The sequence below is a fragment of the Struthio camelus genome, chromosome 3 (genome assembly GCF_040807025.1).
Source record: "Struthio camelus isolate bStrCam1 chromosome 3, bStrCam1.hap1, whole genome shotgun sequence".
Classification (NCBI taxonomy): domain Eukaryota; kingdom Metazoa; phylum Chordata; class Aves; order Struthioniformes; family Struthionidae; genus Struthio; species Struthio camelus.
The window spans coordinates 147,343,189-147,359,646 of NC_090944.1; the positions used below are offsets into that span (position 1 = coordinate 147,343,189).

Consider the following 16,458-nt stretch of genomic DNA (forward strand, 5'->3'; position numbering starts at 1 on the left):
AGACCCAAACCAAGACCCAAACCTGGAGGAGACACTCTCTCAGGGGGGTAGGAGGCAGCTAAGCAGGGTGACCCTCTGTGTGATTCTGTCTCCCTCTTGATATATCGTTTCCATGATAACGGTGCTTGTCTTGTGAGATATTTTACTGAGGGAGGAAGCTATAAAATATTTTAGGTTTTAACCGGCAATGGTCAGGTTCCGTGTCACTTTATATAATGTCCAGCCAGGGATTTTCTGTGAGCATGATTTTCTAGTGGAAAACACCTTACTCTATTAAATGTTCACATTTCCCTTTGGGAAAAACTAATCTGTTAGTTCCCGAGCTGATCATCTGGAAAAGCAAACCAGTTAATATCCTTCCAGGAGCAGAAAAATTATTTCTGTTCTGCAGAAGTGGATTTGTTTTCTAAGAAAACTTTTCCCCATGAAAAAGTGCTCAGTTCGTTCCTCTTGTCCAATTTTTAATATGGAAATATTTTTTACCACAGAAGTGATAGTGCTTTGGTTTGTTTCCTTCCTAAGAAGAGCTTGCTGGTTTCCAGCCTCTGCCTAACAACCACCTAATGTCCCATCATTTGTTTTGACAAGTATGTCTTCATAAGTGCCTGCAGAGTAATTACTGAGTTTCCTTCTCAGCATGCCAGATAATGTAACATGACAGAAAAGGAGTCTCATCTGATAGTCTCATCAGTGACTGCAAGGAAATGTTCACTTATATTTCTATTTACTGATAGTGGCAGTGCCTATTGGAAACTACAGTCTGTATACCACAGCACCAAAATCATTAACTTTCTAACAGGCCTTTCTAATCTGCCTGCTCTAAACATTTGCCAGCACCGCGTGTTTGTCAAGCCAGATGAGGCACTTTGGATCAGAGGAGTGCTAGTCTTTAATATCAAAGAAAAAGGTACAGCACTACCATTTTACCGTAAATGAAGTGTCTATCGTTGAACTTCCAAGCCTCTGAGACAAAGTTTGTCCAGTGGAAGATAACAAATTTCCTTGTCTGAGTGCTGTTTGTTTCTCAAGTTTGGGGCAAGGGATTTGCCTGATAACGATGACAGTAAAAAGTAAAGAATCAGGTGGAAACCACGTGCGCTTTGGTATTCTGCAGTTTGGTGCTTGAGGCAGAGCTATTCATCAGCAACTTTAATGGCCATGCCTTTTCGCACACATGGGCTAGGCAGGGTTTTTTTAACTGATGCTGCAGCTAAAGAAGAGTTCTGAGCCTGGCACTACTAACACAATGCTTGCGTTTGCTCTATGTTGGGGAAAATAGTGCATTCATTCATTTCCTGCGGTAGTGTTCCTTCAGGAGGGCTGGAGATTGCTAGCTAGTTTTATCTAGATGGTAAAAACACATAAATGGAAAATAAACAACATAATAAAGTACTAAAGATCATCATAGATGAGAAGCCAAATGTGCTGAGAGCCAGTATGTCGGCTAAGCTAAGGAAAGGACATTCATAATAGCTGTGAGCTGATCCCAGTGGCCTACATGATTCTGGAAGACCGTACTACCTTGGTAGCAGCATAATCAAGGTGGTAAAGGTCACACAAAGACCCGGAAATATCATCATATTGTGCCGAAGTTTTTAGGCATTGAAAAAAATGGAAATCTACAGGTTGGATTGGTTTAGCATAATGATGGGGAACTGCTGAATGTGGCTGCTTAAAACTAGAAGCCTTCAGCAAGAAAGGTCAGGCAGGTGCTTTGCTTCTATTAGTTTGAGAGATAGTAAATAAATCTTTGTTAAATGAGCCCTTGCATTCACCAAGGCAAGCTTTGACTAGATCCAGTGAGGAAGAAGGACTGCCTTTTTGAGGAACTTTGACCTCTATTTCTGTTTTTGCATTGGAAGTAGAAATCTTTCCACTTCTCCCCACCAAAAAAACACTCACCACCACCGTCATCCCACCCCTACATGCTCCTTTCCTCCCTTTGACATTCTCTTCGCCCTATACCTGCAATGGGTCAGTAGGCTGAGAAGTCATTTCCCAAATCTTGCACAGAAAGATGGTCAAATCCTTACTCAGCCTGGTCCAGCGCAGGTATATTAGTCTGTCTACTCCCCAAGTTTCCAGGCAGATATCTTTGCTGTATGTCTTCCCCTCTGGCAGGCCAGTCACGCCCTTGAGAAACCATGAGGTGTCACTGAAAGAGGTACTTCTGCAAAGCCTCACCTTCAACAAATTGACATTTTCCAGTGGAAGATCATTTCAGTGGAAGAGGCTAGTCAGCTCAAATTAAGACCAAAACCTTATATTGTTGAGAAATCCCTAAAATAGCTGGTATAAATAAACAAAGTTCTGTACCTAGCTAGGCTAATACTAACAGTTATATTGATTCACACTTTGGACCATAAACTTGACAGGTTTTTTATAGGGTTACGAAGAAATAGTCTCTGGGAAATATAATTGCATAATTAACCGTTATGGAGGTCAGGTAGACCTGAAAGAGGACAGTCTGCCTTTGTAGTATTTGATGTTGGCCTCTCACAAACGGAGTGTCAGAATCGGTTCAATTCTTGGAATTTCCTATGTCTTGGCAATGACTGTGCTGTATCAAAATTTTAATAGACCTTTCTAAAACTGTCAGGCATAATGATGGATTAAGACAGTTCTTACCATCTGATTTCCTCTTTTAGAAAACAAGGTGAGAGACTTCATGAAACGAGGTAGCATTCAGAGTGATCTTTTATATGTGAAGTAGTAAAATGTTATGCCCTATTAGCGTGTGATTTCTATTTATATAGATCTTTTAACTTGAATTTTTGAATAATATTTGAGATCCCCTGTTAATACAAAAGCGTAGTCTAACATTCCCTATCCTTTGTCAAAAGTCAGAGCTATAACTGAAGATCAAAGCTTGGCACTTGCATTCAAACCTTTTTTGCTGTTGCTTGAGCTCTGTTAAGTTTTTAGTTTTCAAGGCATCTCTGGGGTAGTTCTACAAAAGAAGTCCAATTTGGGAAAAATTTCAACACATAGGAATTGCAAAGGCAACAGTGCTGGCTGGATTCTTCTTGCCAGAATTTAAGAATTTGTGGCAAACTCTTCAAAAACCTGGTCTCCTTTAGGAGGACAATGCATTTACAAACCGAGGCCTGATTTGCAGGAGATATATTTGCGTGCACATCAATCCAAAGGCGCAGGTGTTCTCAGTTCAAAGCTCGCAGCACCTGGCGATACACTTCTGTTGCATATGTCTGTGTCACGGTGCAAAAGAACTGCACAAGGACTGATGTCGTAAGGTTTCACAGATGCTCTTTATGAACCGAAAGATTAATTTTCCCTGTACTCCAAAAAAGCAATGTGCTTCCTGCAGGGGCTACTTCTGCTCTGCGTGGGACTTAGTGTTTCCACCAAGGCTCTCGCTGATGTACTGCTGACTTAAGGCTTTGTGGAGCCCATCTGTATTGAACAACGCAGCTGTGCAGGGTCTGCCTGTGCAGAGTAGACTTTACTTTGTATCTGCTCTCCTGTGGGATGGGGATGGTCCTCTGGAGCCCTCCACCCCTGCTGAGTCCTCACCACAGAGTCTGAGAGATGCCAGCTGGGCCAAAACAGAAACAGCCATATGTAACACTTCCTCCGTCCAGCTTCCATATAATCTCCCCAGAGTTGTGTCAGACTAGCAGGAGGTCCTTCCTAACCTGCAGACTGTGTAACTTTTTTGTCATCCCCTAAATCCTTCCTGCTTAACCTCACTGCCTGTGGCAATGTAAATTTTCGCAGGCTGCTCCCTCTTTGCCTTTTTTGCAAGCAGCGGAAGCCAGATTTCCACTGGCTTTCTGAGACTGAGAAATGCTAAGACAGGTCTAGAGGGTTTTTCAAAAGGCATAGACCAACACTTGAAAATTCTACTGGACACTTCTCTGCATGCTTAGGTGCTTAAATAGCTTTCCAAATCCAGTTCCACTTTCCTCTCCGGCAGAACGTGAAATCTTTCAGGCGGCAGACTGCATCCAGAATGCACGAAAGCAATCACTTCCCGTCTGCTGCACTTACTCCGTGTGGCAATTACTTCCCTCACGCAGTGACTGAGGGGTACGCTGCTCTGTAATTATTTCCACCACCCATGCATTGCTCAAGTGGGCAAAGCTCCAAAAATCATTGCTTGGATCGTCTTTAAGGAAAAGTAGGGGTTGTGCAATGGGGGAAAGGAGTTTCTCCTGCTTTCTTATGGATGCAGGCATATATGATCAGGCAAAATAGTAGCTTGTCCTGATAACTTCTGAACTCCTTCATTACTTTCTACCAAATTTTCAGAGGCAGAAGCTTTGAAAAAACTGTATTTTGACCTGCTTCAGCAATCACCGGTTAGAATAGAGAGAAAATCTTTGTGTCCCCACCTGAAGAGGGAATACAGTATGACCTCAACCGTTATTAGAGACCAGAGGTTACAAGCTCAGGACACATGAATGCATTTCACTTTCTTTGATCTTCTGCTTCAAATCTTGACATCTAACCACTGCTGAAAATAACATGGAAATAACAGCCAGGTGTTATCTGTTGTTTATTCTTTAGAAATCTGGCTCATGGATCCCATTCCAAGTGTGAAAACCGAGACAGGGCAGTAGTGTGGCTTGCCACACTCCACCAAACTAGTTGGTGGTGCTGGTAAGACTTGTGCGTGCTCTACTAGTCCATCCTGGCTTTTTATCCTCTCTGCCCTATGCTTCTGAGTCAGGAAACAGAGGATGGCCAGGAGGCTGGTATTCATGGCCATGAGACTATGTTTGTACCAGTGATGATTCATCCCCTTGTATCCGAGATGCAAAGGCACACACAAAGAGTAAAACTAACCTGACGTATTTTGCTTTACTTGTTATATGTGAGGTAACAGGCCAAGCTTTACTTGCAAGATATGCTAGTTAGCACAGCTAAAGCAATGAGAATAGCTGGTGAGCAGGCACCAGGCTTTTACATTTTCAAAAGGGATTTTCAATTGTTCAGCATTGTGTCATTTCCTGGACGAGTTAGTGATACTTTTACAGAGGAGCTGACTTTCAAAGAAAGTTGAGTTTTAACCTCCTTAAACTTTATATGGGAAAGCCTTTTTCTGGTGTCTTAGATTAGGATATCAACTCACACGATCCCTAGTGTAAAGCTGGGCTGTTGCTCTCAGTCACACTGCTTGGATATAGGATGCCTTGCGTGTTCTGGGGCTGCCCAGCCTCTTCTTTGCCTTCAGCCACACAAACCTTTGAGCTATCTGCCCTGGGAATTCAAAAAGCGAATGCCTGTGTTATTTGGTTGGCTCTGTGCATCCATGTTTGGGCATGCCTATGCATGCGTGCTGGGAACAAATCAAAGGTTTGGAAGTTTTGCAACTGTAAAAGGTCATAGTGGCCAAGAGCCTTGGTAGGCCTGCTGGTCCTTGCATGAGAGTCCCTGGCCCTTGGCGGTTCACTGCTCACAAATTGTTTTCCAGTCACTAGAGAGATGACAGATACCATGACTTACGGGTTTCTCTGAGCCTGCTTCAGTTTTAATTGTTGATTAATATTGATTCCATTTAGTTAATATTTATTATTTATTGACATTCCAGCTCCTAATTCCTGAGGCCCTTTCTTGAAATCCCTAAGAGTACCACCTCAGCTGGCGTGAATTGCCCCCTCTCTGCTCCCTTCTGCATGGTTATATGCTTTTAACCAGATTTGGGTCTGAGAGCAGGCTACAGCCACAACTTGTCCAACATAACACTGCTGTGACTTGGTCCTTGTGGACAGGGCCGTGAAAGCATGTGCTCAGCAGCTGTGGAGATACCTGTGTAGCCTGAATCCAGTGATGGATTGTCTGGATGGACTGACAACCCTGGGTGGTTGTCTTTAATTCCCTAGAGGTGGACTGCTCTCCCCACAGCAGCTCCACTGTTTTCTGCAGGGTTGCTGGCTCTACCTTTCTGGCCCCTTATTCAAAGGAGAGCACTTGATTTACTGAAGGCCATTCAAGCCCAACATCAAGAACAGGATTATGCGCACCCCCTTCATTGTCTCTGCACTTCTCAGTGCTGTTATTTTCACAACACCCCTCTGAGAAGCACTGGTTTTGCAAACCCTGTCTTACTGAGGAGGGGACTAAGTCCAGAGACTCACACAGAAGTGCAGGTCCCCCAGCTGACGCTGGGTCAGTTCATGCTTACCTGACTTCATTTACAGGTACCCATGGCTCTTGGATCCTTGTATCACAGAGGGGTTAGATATTTTCACCAAGACAAGCCATATCCTCTAGGACTTGCACTTCTCCTCAGTGATCATCTTAAGAAAGAGCTGAGCTAATTTAGCTGCATCCATAACACAAAAAATAGTCGTGGAGGACTAAGAGAGGTTCCTGGCGTGTTAGATTTCAGCCCTGAGGTTTGACAGAGGTTGAAACAATTGAAAACAAGGTTTTATACAAGGAAACGTGGGTAAACATCACTTGCAAAGGTTCATGCAGCTCTGCTTACAAACTGCATCACTATATAAGTGCATGTATATGCACTCCAGTTAAAACATTGCACTTGCAAGGATATGCACTTCAAGGTCTTGAAATGACAGCTACCACAAGACAGCCATCTCATACTTGCATATGGCTCTTCAGACAGACATAATTTGTAGTTTGACATACTTGAGCCCAGTCCTGAGGAGCACGATCTATGTTGGAGACCAGTTTTAGCTGACTGCTTTCACCTGCTGTTTACCTTGTCAGCTCAGCAATTCAGAGCAGGGACCACCTGTGTGTGATGCAGGCATCCTGCTCTTGGTAGGTTTCTAGACCCTACTGTGATACTAACCTGTAGGGTTGCTAACCTGAGGAAGGGAGCAGTGTCAAGCCAATGGTCTCCCTGGCAGGGCAGCACAAGCCCATCCACGAGTGACAGACACAAGACCATACGGTTTGTCACCACATGTCATCAGATGCAGAGGTAGACTCCAGAAGGTCTTGCTGTCCCTCTCACAGGCAGCACCCTCTCTCACCCCTTTGCAGCCTTCCGAGAAGGCTGAAAGCCGTCTCTGGAAGCCAGCCTCATTGGGAGCTGACATTGTAGAGCAAGGGAGGACAGCAAGGAAGTGGCATCATGGTGTTCTCACATCCCTTCAGTGTTAGCCATGGGGCCAGGTCACTCACTTGTGAAGCAGTAAGGTTGAGGCTCTTTCTCATGTGAAGGTGCTTCAATCTCACAGTGTTTAGCAGAAGCAAGTATAGGGATCCCACAGGCTTTAGAAGTCTAGGTAGGGCAAAGGGCATCAAGGAGAAGGAAATTTGTTTCAGCTGTGTTAGAGTGGATAAAATGTGAGTGGATGAGAGGCTGTGATTATCAGAGTTAATTTAGGAGCAAGGTATGAGATAACCTGGGTAGGACCAGCTTACCCTTGCAGTTAGGTCTTTGCCTCTGTGCAGGCTCAGCATGAAAGGCAGATGCTCAAAGGATAATGCTCCAGGTCTCTGCCTACAGAGCCCATACAGGGAGCAGAGGATGTGCATGGCCTGGACATGGACAAGACTTCCTTCAAAGGGACAGGTCTGCAGAAGGTCCTGCTGGCTGCTTGTCCACGCTCTTCCCCTTGCTCCTATAATGCAGATGGTAGATTTGTTGGGTGCAGGATGGTGGTGAGTACTGAAAAGCACAGCCAGTGCTAATGTTAAATAACATGGCTGCTGTTCTCAGCAGTGATACAGACAGAAACTATCTGCATATGTCACTGTGTGAGAGTGCTGGATCTCTCATTCTTGGAAGAGAGGTTCTGCAATGGATGTCCCTGGTCCTGGATTCAGGATATTTGGGTGATGTTACTTGGCTTTGCAAAAAGGTTGTCACATGGTCTAGTCCATTCAAGGTTTATAACTTCTGCTCCTTTCGGAGAATAAAAAACTAGCCTAGAATGGAGTGGCAGAGTATGTCTCCTTGTCCTTTGACCCCCTGAGGGGGCTGCTAGAAGCAGTGCTGCTTCAGACTGTTATAACTGTGCAGAAGTGGGGATTGCTAATTCTCAGCTCATCCAATTCTCTGCTTTCCTGGCTGGAGCTGGCTCCCAGACAGTGCTTAAAGTGTGGGTAGGCTTTGCTTCTGCTGATTCTTCCCTTTGGGGTAGATATGTCCTGAGAAGTGAGAGGTTTGTGCACACCAAAAATGGTGAATTGCAGTGTGTTGTCAGCATCTGCTGATTTCAGTGTGCTGGTGATGTCTTGGGTCATAGGACTTTTTAAGTAACTTGCATAATTTCCTCTTCGTTTCTCTCTGTCCCTTTGATCATATGGTCACATTTCCAAGTCACAAATCACAGCTACAAAAGGGGATTAGATTAATGAACAGCCTGATTGCTTTAGCCCTTAAGCTGCTTTTAAATAATTGGAAAGGTAGCTCACAAGTAGCATTCCCGGGAGGGTTCAATTCATTATGTAGGTGTTTAATTACAAGGAAGTTGTTGGTCCAGAAGAAAAGAAACCAACTTGAAACGCTTGAGGAGTTGAGGGGGTCTTTTTATTAACAAGAACATCCTGCACAATGGCAAACTCTGTACACTGTATTGTTCTAGAGCAGACACTTGTGCCTCGCACATTACCCTGGGAGAGCCGGAGCCGCGGGATATATCGATGTAGTCATGCTCCAAGGGTGTAAAACATTACTCCCTCTTGGCATCCTCTTTTTGTCCTGCTAGTGCTTTTTGTTGTTAATCTATTGGCTCATTATTTCACAGACAATGAGGATTATTTCAGTACAGAATAATGTAATTTCGACTGGTTACTTGCACTCTTGCCATTAAGCCTAGTGAGTCCGTACAAGTCACATTAATGTTCAGAGGCCTTTTTTTCCCTTCTCTGATGGAGACATCTAAAGAGTAGAGTAATAAATCTTCTGCAGCAATTGATCAGGGGATTCAGGCAACCTGACATTTAGGCGCTTGCCTCTCGTTGAGTTTAAACAACCTTTTAGTCTTGGCCTGCCTTTTTTTTTTTAAGCTTAGGCAATGAAGACACATTCTGTTAGTAGGGACATCCTATTAACACCGGCTTTTGCTAGTAAGCCTCGGGTGTCGCAGGTAAATATTTACTTTTCCCAACTTCAGAGGTAGAGCCTCTAGGGAGAACTATATTCCAGGAGAGGACACAGAGGGAGCATGCTCCCAGTCCAAGGACAAGAGCAGGGCGCGTGATTTTGTACCTTCCAGCGAAGTAGGGTTGTGGAGCTGTGGCGTGGCAGTCATTAGTTTCCTCCTGGAAAACAAAGCACTACTTTCCAGCCCTGCAAAGGTCTGAGAAACCTAATGTTTAGATGCAGGCATTTGGATTTATGGGTGAGATAATCTATTCTGGGCACCTCAGGAGTTTTTTTGAAATGTCCTTGCGTTTGCCTCTTATTTTTTTGCAACCACTGGTGCTGCTGGAGTCCAGAAAGCAACTCCCTAGCTGCTCTCCGTGGTCACAGATCAATAAGTTAATGGCACTGTGACAGACAGCTCCTGCAGGGATTCAACCCACTCTGTGCTTTGGCACCCTGCTTTTCTAAGTGGAGGTAAAGGCAAAATTATTGCCAGCAGGGATCTCTAATGTTTTTTGACCACTGGTTCCATCTCGGATACTTCATATGCCAAGGATTCATCACAGAGTGATAAGACAGGCAGTTTTCTTAAAGCCTGACTTGAGATGGTGTGAAGAAGTCCCTCCTGGCTTCTCTGCATTCAGGAGTGAGCCCCCCATGCTTGGGGGCTACATACATAATGAGCTGGTGTCTCAGCCCTAGCTGTAAACCCTCTTTCAGTTCAAATCCTACCAGTGACGCTTCTATGGAAAACATCGTAATATGTCAATAAATTTTCAATGGATTTGGATTACAGAGAATAGCATTGGGCCCCAAAACAGCTGAGGTAGTGAGTTTGGACAGTGTTCATCCCAGTAGCTTCCCCTGCAAAAAGAGGGGTGAGAAAAGAAGAGATCAGTTGCAAAACTGGGAAGGGAACGTGGTTCCTCCCTTCTGATCATCCCACTGTCTGCAGAGTTGTTTGGGGAGCCAAAAAAGTGCAACTTCGAATGCTGCTTGAGTGTATCAGAAGGCAAGGCAGTGTGAAGAATGTCCTCTCATCCAAGGTGATAAATGATCCCCATTGAATTCTCCTGTGATAAAGAAATCAGAATGTATTTCTGGAGAAGTTCTTTGGGTGCTCTTTATATAATAGAGCTTTCTTTCATCTTGCATAGTGATAGATTCCTTTTCTAAAATAAAAACAAAAGAAAGGGGGCTCGCACATTCGATGTTTAATATATGCAGCAATAAAGTTAATGGATGTTTTCAACAGCAAAGATTTTTAAGGTTAACCTTTTGGCAGCCTGCAGAATGAATGTTCAGAAACTTTTTTCCCTCCCTCTCAGAGAAATCAGCATTGTGTACCAGAGACCCCAGCCTGTATTCTAATCTTAAATAAGCAGCTTGCTATCTCTCAGCTGCTATTTTAGAGAGGGCTACTGAATTACTACTCTGTTTGAATGGACAGCAAAGTGAATTGATCACTTGTGATTACAATCTACGTATCTGTTTTAAATGGGCTGCAGAAAAACACTTCTGCTTGAATCTAGTAATCTGCTATTTCCAAAGATGCCTGGTAGATAATTGTAACTCCTCGTTGGATTATCTGACTTCCCATTAGCAGACAAGAAATGAAGTTATATATAAAAATATATATTTTATATAGAGAGAGAGGAATTAAATATGACAAAGTCAAAAAGGAAGGGACTGAGATCTTCCTGCAGCTGTGCAATTTGCATCTAAAACTCTGCACTGCATTTTCAAGAGCAATGACTCCTCAGCCTAAAATAAATATCGGACTACCTGTTGAATCAAAATAGGTGGGTAGCCCCACCACAGGGCAGAATCTTGAAGAAGAGGGGCAGGCGGCTGTTGTATAAACTGCTATGGTATTTGAGAGAGGAAGAGATTCTCCAGGGCTGCCACTTTTCTTGCTGTTGTGCCTGAGCAGCATGCGTCACTGGAGTGGTCGCGCTCTGAGGTTTTACTGCAGTGCAGGTGCTTGTTAACGCTGTCTCCACAGTGAGCCTATAGACATTCCCATTGAGTGCAAGGGTTTCTTCAAGTGAAAACTGAGATGTAGAAGAAGAGTCATACCATGAGGCCCTGGGAGGCAACATGATAAAAGGCTTCTGTTGCTAGTGGCCCTGTCCAAGGGGACCTCTATAAAGTTAAATTCCCTGTTAGCCAAGAAGCTTGAGAGCCACAAGGCCAACAGGAGATAAACCCATCCCGTTAAAGTAGATGGAGAGATTGCATTTTGTTCCTATGACCCTGGACAAAATATTGAGCCAACCTGGAACAGCTTCCCTGATGCTACAACTAGAAATTCAGGCTGCCTAGAGTGTTCAGACAGACAAACATGCTCCTTCTTCAATAACTCTGGCCTTGGTCCGAAACAATGTTGGTCCTACCTCTTACCTGTCTCTGGAGTACCTTGTTTCCAGTCCTTGGTTCATTTGTGCCTCAGGTGGTTGAAGTCTTTCACTGAGACGTGAAATATTAGTCATTATCTAAAGTTATTGCATTGTTCTCAAAGACCATTTCCTAATCCAAAGAATGCTAGCATTTGGATGCTTTGCCTCCAGGTGTATCCACAGAGGTAGGCAGGGCATTAAAATGCACCTATCAAGACACATGGTGTGAATGCACTGTTGATAATGAAACTAACTCAATATTTTATGTTATCAGGGGAAAAAAAATCCAACTTCTTCATACCACAGAAATCTTTCTTCTCCCCCTCTTCTCCCATGCCAGTGTGGTAGTAAAATATACTCATTATGTGGAGTGATCAGCAATGAATTATAAATGACATTTCCATGTCAGGTAGTTTCTTATATTATCTCTAAGTGTGAAAGAGTCAGGGTTGGCTGAGTAGATTCAAATCATATTTGCAAATTCATATTCATTCTCAGAGGGAGTCACCTTTCTTCAAAGAGGGTGGGAGAGGGCAGGCGTGAAAGAGTAGGGGTCCTGGCATGGGGCAGGAAAGATGCAGTTGGGAGTCCCTGCTCTGCTGCGTCCCTTATCCTGTCTGCTTTGGATGTAGTGAATGCTTCACCATCATGAAGTCCAAGAATAAGGACACAGTTCAAACCAGCTGTTATCAGCGATTGCTAGTGCTTTAGGTCACTCATGGAGAATAAACGAGTGGGTGATACCATAGACATGCACCTTTAGTTCATCCCATGTCCTCTTTGAGCTCCTCCCCAACTTCAAAATGCTCCAGATGGCAATAGCACTTCTATATTTGCTCGTGAATGAAGGCCCTTGAGAGTTATAGGATGATTGCTGAGTATAGGCACTTGCCTCAGGAGATTTGCTCCTGTTGTATGGCTGCCTCCAAAGTGTTGTGTAGGTGCAAAAAGGATTTAATGCCCAGGAGAGTCAGGCTGCAACGATCTCCCCATCTTGTCACTGACTTCCCTTTGCCTGAGAAGGGAGAGTTTCTGTTAGTGCCCAGCCCAGTATCGGTACTCCTGTGTGAGGTACGTCACCATAAGGACCCTTTCTGTAAGGCTTCTCTCCCTGGCAAGAGGCAGAGAAATGACTGCAGGTGATGGTGGGAGCAGAAAAGATCAAATCTTTTCTCCTTTCCAGGGCTCTTCAGGGAACTACTCCGGGCTGGGATATGGACATTTTCTTGCTCACTGATCTGCTGGGGGATCTGTGGTAGGAAGCTTATCCTCACTCTTCATGGTGGGGATCAAAAGCTGGTGGAGAATTCCCTGTTCACAGTTCAGATCCTCATAGCTGCTCCCACCATTTTCCTTCCCTATGGCAAGGGCATGCCGCAAAAGCTGCGAATGGCCCATGGGCTGATAATGACAGACAGAGTAATTTCCAAATGCCCCTAGGTGTGATATTCCAGAAAATGGGATTTGGTCTCCAGAGACACCTGGGACTTTGAACTAACTAAATACTAATCATCTCAGCCTGGGTTTTTTTGGATTTCATTCAAGACACCACACTCAATAACTCTTCTAAATGTGTCCTCATTCCTTGACCTTGTAGCATGTATGCCATTGTTCTAAGTAGGCTTCTATAGACTACAACTAATGAAGCAATTAATTAGGAGCTTGCACTTACACAGAAACTCTTGTAAAGCAATAACTTAAGTGACCTTATGGGACCTTGCTGCAGCGTAGGTCAAAGTACTCTGCAGATTGTCTTTGCTAAAGTTTCAGCGCATCCACTTAGTCTCAGTTTGAGCCACAGTTGCAACAGGTTAGCTCAGCTTAAGCTGGACTGACTCTGAGCGTCCCCTGCCCCTTTCCTAATACATCTTCAGGACGTTTCACCAATATTGGAAAGCTTTCCTTAGTTAAACTTGGTGAAGGCCTTCTTGCTATGTGACGTGCAGTGGCTATTCCAAAATTGTGGTGGAAATAAATTTCTTGTTTCCCAGAGCTTTCAGTATTTCCACTACAACAATGATTATTTAAATCATATAGGCATTGGCTCTTATTCTTGCTATATCTCACTTTGTTCTGCCAACACTTTAGGAATTTGTTTTCCACATGTTTGCTACTCAGCGGAAATATTGAAAACAGAAGAATGAAGTGGCATCTAAGCAACAGTCAGGGTCAAGGAGGGACTTCTCACTGTTGCGTGGGATGAAACAGAGTATTTCAGTTCAGGATTCCTTTGTGAACATGGGACTCCACTCAGCCATGGCTTCATCCATGCTACATATAGATGAGGCATCATAGTGGCTGCCCTTCATTGAGGGGATGGGTACTGAAGATTCAGCTCTCTTCTAGGAGCTCTCATATCCATAACAGCAGGACATATATGACACCCTGTGTTCGAGCAGATGACCACTGCTAATGTTCAAGAGGAGTAAGCTGAGTAAAGCCAGTGAATTTTGCTGGAGGTTTCTTCCTTCATCAAGCAGTTTTGCCAATATGTTGAGAGGGTCTCTGTTCCTCCTGGTAGCAAGAGCAAGCTATGTTAGGAGTGCTGTAAAAATTACACTCACTGTTGGAACTACCTGTACTCTCCCAGATTTATACGGTGATTTGACCACGTAACTGAACCCTGTGCTGCTATGAAATACATTAGTTACATTTCCTTTAATGGTCAATGCATAAAGCAGCAGTAAGCATGTCTGAAGGCTGCACATGCCTCTTAGATTTGGATGGAGGAGATTTTTGATACAGCTTTTGTTCAGAAAGGGCTGAAACAGAGCCTTGTTTCCTACTCATTTGCAGAGAGGACAGAAGGAGGGGCTTTTACAGGGTGGCTGTTGGAAGGGGACTATGATTAAGTAGCTCTGGCCCTTTGTAGAGCTCCTCTTTTGCTGCTTTGCCAGTCTTGTTCTCCATCTCTGAATGCTTTGATGTTGCTCTCTGCCTCTTGGGCCCAGTGTTCCTTTAGTTGGAAATTTCCTATTTACCGTGGCCTAGGACAAAGGAATGATCCAATTTGCAAAACCCATCAGGGATAAATTACAAGCAGAAGTTATACTGTTTTAATTAAAACAGCATAGTTCAGGCAGGCTATCTCTTTAATGTAGGTTTGGTGTCAATGTGCTTTATATCAGAAAAGATCTTCCCAAGTATAAGAGAATGTATGGAAGGGAATAACCTGTCCTGCAGAAAACACAAATGTACTGGCACACTCTGTTGCAATTAGCTTGGAAGAGAAGAATGTGCCCTACTGGGTGCGGTTATACGGTTATACCACTACTGATCTGTAGGTTGAACTTACTTTCCTCTTGTGCTGTCCTGGATGTTGCTGGGGTGATGGGTGAGAATCATATAAATCTCAGTACTTGAAGAACCAAAATGGGGACACCATGGTGTGGCTGGGTTATGAAGGGAAATAAATCTGTCTTTCATGGTATATTGCAAACAGGACCTTGTTTTTCTGAAAGGAAATGGATAGACTGATCCTGTGGGCCTGAGCTACCCCTTGAGCAGCAGTAACTGTAGGGCGTCCTAACAGAAGTGTGCTTTTGCAGTGCTGAGACCAAAGCTCCTCATTTTGTGTCAGGGTCCTTCCAGCTTTTCTTTAAACTCCAGAAGAGCACAGGAACACCAATCACATTAAAAGCCAGTGGGAATCAAGTTTCTAAGTTATTTATCACCACTGGAAAAGCAGCCCTGCATTCATTAGTTGCTTCACAGACAAAAAGTGTCAAAGCGAAACCCACTGAGAACAAGAGGTTTTGTCCGCTCTGCTCCCTTGGCATAGCACAGAGGAACCTCAAGAAAAGAGGGAGGAAAGAATCAGTCAGTGGTGTCGTGTTTTGTACGGGTTCAGGAAGGTTTGCACATAGCAAAGGTATTCAAGGCTTCAAACTCTTTCCTTTGTGGGGAATAACTATGTTTAAGCCATATATATATATGAGGTTTCTTACAAAGGGATGAAGTGGCAATTTTCCTCCATGGAAAGTTTGCAGAATGTAGGAAATGACCTAGACTAAGTGATTCAGCCCATTTTCAGACATGCTTTCTGGTTAGCTGAGTTGTTGTGTCCGGCCAAATCATCTCAGGACACTTTTACTCTGTGTAACTAGAAACGCTTTATTGACGAGGCCTGGGGTGTCATCTTCTCCTTGGCAACTAGGCCACTGGGAGAGGAAAGGTCTGAGTGGGGACAGTACAGAGCTGGTTTTCTGAATGCAAGGGCAGCCCTCTGGTGCTGTGCTAGAACATCTTCCCGAGAAGGGAGAACGTTCCTACTTACCCCCACAGCCCTCATGGAGCGCTGGCCATCAGAGGCATATCTGAGGTTTCTTGCTTTAGATGTTTAAGATGTCAGGGTTTGGCACCAAAGGCACCGAGTGTATAAATTCAAGATGTCTTTAGGAAAAAAGGATCAAGCGGTGCGAATCTGAACTTCTCTCAACATTGCAGCTCATACTTGTAGCTCTGATGGGAGCAGAGGAACTTCCATATTGCTTTTCAAATAGAATGAGTGAAGATTATGTTGACCTGCCATATCATGATTTGGGGCATACAGCTGCTTCTGCTCATTTTGAGAAGTCCACCAGACCTGAACAGACTCAGTGAGCAATGTCACAGTGAAACCTGGAGCAGAGATTCCTTTTTTCCTGCATGTGCTGTTTTGTTACAGAGCCCTACTATTATCACAAGAACTTTTTTTTCCCTCTGTAACAGCTCCCATGCGGATTTGAGGCTGTAATGTTTTTGTGACCACAAAGGAAATAGCACGTTGGAAAATGATTTGATAAGGCCAAAATAATTTACCTCCTACCAAGTGTGACATATTTTGGCAATCACTAATAAGCTGAGAAATTGCTGTCATATCTCTGTGCAAAGGAAAATTGCAACCTCTGTGAAATCTCTTTGGCAGAACGTGCATCATTTGCTATCTTCAGTATGAGCACAGGGTGGTGGCAGCATTATTAGCATAAAATCACCCTTCCAGTATGTTGAACGTTTCTTCAGATCTACCAGCCTGTCCCTCATCAACCTGGA

At 43.9% G+C, this 16,458-nt stretch overlaps 1 protein-coding gene across 5 annotated transcripts in view; it reads left to right on the forward strand.

Moving 5' to 3' along the window:
- Positions 1–16,458, forward strand: part of SYNDIG1 (synapse differentiation inducing 1) — a 97,912-nt gene that overhangs the window by 29,354 nt on the left and 52,100 nt on the right. The gene's annotated exons all lie outside the window — the stretch shown is intronic.